At 32.1% G+C, this 5991-nt stretch overlaps 1 long non-coding RNA gene across 1 annotated transcript; it reads left to right on the top strand.

The window, feature by feature from the left end:
* The first annotated feature begins 3051 nt into the window (after positions 1-3051).
* Positions 3052-4679, top strand: LOC118647427. Its single transcript, XR_004964704.1, has 2 exons — positions 3052-3955; positions 4245-4679. It is a non-coding gene; the product is annotated as an uncharacterized LOC118647427 (long non-coding RNA).
* The last annotated feature ends 1312 nt before the right edge of the window (positions 4680-5991 follow it).

The following is a 5991-nucleotide window of genomic DNA, read 5'->3' as shown; positions in this document are numbered from 1 at the left end:
AATCTTTTCTGAGATACATAATGAAAGCTTTTAAAATGTTGAGGGAAAAAAAGCTTTTTTCCTTCATGATAGCCAAAATAATAGGTTTACGTAAAAAATGTATATAACCTTTTTTGTAGAGCTTTTTATAAGCTTCATTTTTTGTTTGAAACTTTTTTCTCTAAAATCAATACTTTCAGAGATATACAGTAAAAATGTTTGCAACTTTAGGAAGTGATAAAGGGCAAACAAAGCTTTGTCGGCGAAAATCCTTTTAGGGACTTTCTTCTCTAATCAAGGGTAAGCTTTGGTTAAAATTTCAGCGTGATCGGAGGTTTCACCTTTTCGGAAGTTTATCCCTATTTATTTTTAATGTTTTGCAAAATTTAATTGCTTTTATAAAAAATAATATAGTTGCGTCAGTTTATAACATATAGGTATATGTAGACAATAACAAGTACCCATATCGATGAGTCAAATTGGCGTAGCAGGTAGAGTACAAGGTTCGTCATCCTAAGGTCCGGAGTTCAAACCTAGCAACGGCAAGTAAGAATAAAATAAAAAATAACATAATTTAAATTTAATTAATTAATAAAAATTTATTTTAAATGTAGTATGTGTTGTTGATAAAAATAATTTTTAAAAAATAAAATTTTTATTTTATTTTATTTTTCTTTGTAACTGTTGTGTAATGGTTAGATAACATGTAATTATAACATGTTATATTGCTGAGTCGGAAATTGTAACTTACATGTAAGTTACGTGTAATTTCAGAGTAACGTAACCTGTTATATTCGATTACATTGCTGTTACACTGCTACTATATTACTGTGTTCACTGGGTTGGCTCGTACCTGTCGTACCGCTCGTATGTGCGCTTCTTTTCTTCTAGAAAACGGAATGGTGGGGATGTCCAACACGAAAATAGACAGAATATATGAGAATATATTCATATCTCTGTCGATTCTCCCCGCGCGGACTCCGACATATAGCAATGGCCTCTCCATTAATACAAGTTCTATGTATATATGGCTCAAACAAGAATGGCGCATGCGCGTCTAGTCGCCTGAAAGTAACTAGGACTAAAGTTTAGTTAATAAATAATTTAGTTACTAAATAATTTACAGATTATTAATAAATCAAATATTAAACAATGTATCGATAAAATAAGAATAATACTTGTATACACGGACCTAGCAAACAACTAGCAAACGTTTTAACATTGAAATATTTACAAAATCATGAGTAAAAGTTCCAAATACCAATTTTTCCGAATAGCGACTTGTCGAAATTTTAATTGCAATTTTTTGCGAAAAATAATTATTAGCAAATAAAATAAAAAAACATGCAAAAACTAACAAACGACTAGCAATCAAATAGTGTTTTCCAAATTATTGAAAGTATTAAACCGACAGCTGGCTTTATAACCGGTCCGGTATTCATAGTCGGATCTTATATTTCCCACACAGCACACTTTATCCTAGGGATGTCCCTGTCATTTTGGGATATTGCAATATCGTTGGATATTCGTGGATCGTTTACAATGGATATCTGAAGGATGCATAAATGTCCATCGATTTGACATCCTGTAGATATCTCAAACGATATCCAGAGGATGTCCAAGGGATTTCCGGAGATATCGTAATATACCCTAGTGAAAAAATTTGTCAGAATTGTTGTGGCCCTTTGGTGGATAGAGGTCCACCGGTATTTGGGATCGTCCGTCGATACTCCTCGGGTCAGGTTTCTTGAGAGATTGTAGCCAATTGTCGTATAACAATGTGCATATATTTTCTATCTTGATTACACTGAGTTACACTGACTTAATTCGTTAATACCCGTGACAAATATAAAAGAATGAGCGACATACGTTCGTCGCTGTATAATGTGTAGCAAAGCCCGCTCGTTGTCTGTACCTCGGTGTTTATATACACCGATTTTTGGTGTATAACCGGGGAGGGTACTTCCCGGTCACTGGCCTTTGGTCAATGCTCTTGCTTAGCCAGCAATTGTTAGCTATGCAGATTCCATCCCAAAATCAGGAGATTTTGGGTCTTGTTTATTAAGCAATCGGGTGCATTGCCCGATGCGACGCCCGGTATGTAGGCCGGGCGATGTCCGTGCGCGAGGTGTCATTTGACACCTTATATCGCTTGCGACATTTCTTGTGTGAGTGCATCACACTCACAACAGAATTAAAAAAATTTTTTTCAGGATTTCTGATAAATATTTCGATTTTTTATAAGAATTGCAACGTTTCTCGGGAAAACTTTAAAAATGAAAAATTTTGATTAATTTAGAAAATTTTTGAATATTTCTAAGTATTATTGAGAGTTTCTAAAAATTGAAAAAAACTTGAACAAAAAATAAAAAATTCTAATTATTTTTACGGTAATCTTGTAAGAGGAAGAAGACTATAACAACATGTTTCAGTCAAGCCACAGTCGTACCTGTTAAAGCATGTTTAATCTCTATATCTGAAAAAACGGTCACCAATCCAAGTGTCAACCATCGCCGACGTTGCTTGACTTCGAAGACCGTACGCATCCTAACGCCACGTGATAATCCATGAACACTTCTTGTCTATACATACATATTTGTTATAGATCATTACAATAGATGTTATCAAAAGGATGAAATATGTATAGTTAACTTATATTTTTATGAATAAATGTGAAGTTTTAGTTTTTTATTCATTTTTACATATGAATGCAAAATAGCATGTGGAATAATTTATTAAAAAGTTTGTTTTTGCTCTGTTTGTATAAAATAAAAAAAATTTTTTAATGTCATTTTTTATAATTTTTTAGTATTATTAATATATACCACATTGTTTCGATAAGTGTACTTTCTTTATGTTCTGTTTTAATTTACGTTTCTTAGAGATTTAATTAACGCTTTTGTCACTCTTTTATTACATTATAATTCACTTTTCTTTACACTTGATTTATGCTCTATTAATCGTAGAGATAAAAGATATGATGGGATATTATCTGGATGTAATAGGATATCGTAAGATATTATAGAATATCTTACAATATCTTATAATATTTTAAGATATTTTTATATTTATGATATCCCATTAATAATCGAAATATATTAATGGGATATCATATGATATCTTAAGATATTTTACGATATTTTAAAATATTTTTGTAGGATATCCCGGGAGCTACTAATTGAGATGTCCGTGGGATCGCCCTCGTCTGTCTAGGATAATTTGGGATATCCTCAGAATAAAGTGTGCTGTGTGGGATGTTTAAAACCATCTTAAGTACAGTCTTAAGATGCCATCAACCAATCACAGAGCCGTATTAGCATCTTAAGACATTACTTGATCTTAAAATAAGATTCGACTATGAATCTTATTCAAACCGACTGTGCGCGCTACAACGACTGCCGACGACAACCGCGCGCGCTAGAAACCGGGACTGCTCAGAACTGAGCGCAAAGTACGGGTTGCGCGAAACCGAAGATTCGCTGGAGGGAAAGGCGAACGCGCACACAAGAATGAAAAAAAAAGAGCAAAGTTGTGCAACAAGGATTACGTTTATTCGGCTTACAAACACAAACAAGATCACAATTGATTTAAGTTTGAAACAGCGCGGAAGAGCGGATAATTAACCGGACGGTCGGAATCTTCTTAAAGTACGGTAGCGATCTGCCAACCATCAAAGATATTCGTCATTCGGAAAAGAATATCAAGAAAGAGCAAGCAGCTGATCAACTCGGCACCTCACGCGATCACGGCGTGTACGTGAAACTCACGGGTCCACGCTCCGGGTAAGGAGCCAAAATCCATAAAAAACTAGGGGAGAATGTTGGCAATGATGGAAAATCTCTAGAATCCATAAATTTATTTCTGAAGTTGACAACACTGTGGTGCTTTCGGGAGTAGCATGGGATGCGTGTAGTGCAGAACCGTGATTGTGACAGATGGTGTATGAAAGACCAAAATAACCTCGCGGAGATGACAGGTCAGCAAGCGCGCAGGGGTGACCGTACCGCACCGTCATTTGGGCATAGCAAACCTACGCGGACCCGAGCTCATTCAATGCGGACAAACACGTACACATAAACATATACACATACACTCATCCATAACTGACCCATCTACATATATACAACACATACACATACACACATCTACATAACATTCAGTGTGGTAAAATCAGCGAAAGTGTACGAGAGAAGGCCCAGTGTTACACGTGCCGTATATCTGAAGAAGATCTGGCACATTAAGCTCTCAAAACAAAAAAAAAACAGGTCAGCAAGACGCAGGTTAGTGCTAAATATTAAACTTTAATGAGATTATTAATTTAGGATCTTTACAATACGAGTTACTGTAAACTGTCTTTGCTGTTTAATTCTGACTGCATTTACTATGTAAAGATTATCTTTCTTATAAAATTATGTGATATTTACTACATGTTTACTTTAATAATTAAATAAATAAAGAAATAAAACCAAAGTTGTATTTATTAATTAATTTAACACTAAAGTCATTTGTGTCGTAAAGATTCTAAATTAATAATCTCAGATCAGTCTTTCTATAATAGTATTGATTATATTACAATGTGAAATAATATTATTATTACCAAAATACCAAAAATAATATAGAATTATTATTATTTCTTAAGAGATATAAACGTATAAATCCTTTTTTGTAATGATTTAATGATTGTATAGATCCATCAAAAATAAAAGATTAATTAGTAATTAATCTTTTACCTTTGATAGGTCTGTATTAATTAATAATTAATCTTTTACATTTGATGGGTCTGTATGATCATTAAATCTTTACAAAAAAGTATTTATACATTTATATCGTTTAAGAAATAATAATCAACCCATATTCTTGGTATTTTGGTAATAATAATATTATTCCCTATTGTAATATCGATACTATTACAAAAAGACTGATCTGAGATTATTAATTTGTGATCTTTACGATACAAGTTACTGTAAACTGACTTTGCTGTTTAACTCCAGTTGTATTTATTAATTGAATTATTAAAGTAAACACGCAGTAAAATCACATAATTTTATGAAAAATATAATCTTTAGATAATAAATGTAGCCAGAGTTAAACAGCAACGTCAGTTTACAGTAACTTGTATCGTAAAGATCACAAATTAATAATCTCAGATCAGTTTTCCTGTAATAGTCGATATTATAATGTGAAATAATATTATTATCACCAAAATACCAAGAATAATATGAGATGATTATTATTTCTTAAAGGATACAAATGTATAAATACTTTTTTGTAAAGATTTAATGATCATACAGACCCATCAAAAGTAAAAGATTAATTACTAATTAATACAGACCTATCAAAGGTAAAAGATTAATTACTAATTATTCTTTTATTTTTGATGGATCTATACAATCATTAAATCATTACAAAAAAGGATTTATACGTTTATATCTCTTAAGAAATAATAATAATTCTATATTATTTTTGGTATTTTGGTAATAATAATATTATTTCACATTGTAATATAATCAATACTATTATAGAAAGACTGATCTGAGATTATTAATTTAGAATCTTTACGACACAAATGACTTTAGTGTTAAATTAATTAATAAATACAACTTTGGTTTTATTTATTTATTTATTTAATTATTAAAGTAAACATGTAGTAAATATCACATAATTTTATAAGAAAGATAATCTTTACATAGTAAATGCAGTCAGAATTAAACAGCAAAGACAGTTTACAGTAACTCGTATTGTAAAGATCCTAAATTAATAATCTCATTAAAGTTTAATATTTAGCACTAACCTGCGTCTTGCTGACCTGTCATCTCCGCGAGATTATTTTGGTCTTTCATGTACCATCTGTCACAATCACGGTTCTGCACTACACGCATCCCATGCTACTCCCGAAAGCACCACAGTGTTGTCAACTTCAGAAATAAATTTATGGATTCTAGAGATTTTCCATCATTGCCAACATTCTCCCCTAGTTTTTTATGGATTTTGGCTCCTTACCACGCTCCGGCT

This window comes from Monomorium pharaonis, chromosome 1, assembly GCF_013373865.1.
Source record: "Monomorium pharaonis isolate MP-MQ-018 chromosome 1, ASM1337386v2, whole genome shotgun sequence".
NCBI classification, from domain to species: domain Eukaryota; kingdom Metazoa; phylum Arthropoda; class Insecta; order Hymenoptera; family Formicidae; genus Monomorium; species Monomorium pharaonis.
Note: the sequence above shows the minus strand (reverse complement) of the source record. Positions and strands in the feature narration are given on the sequence as shown.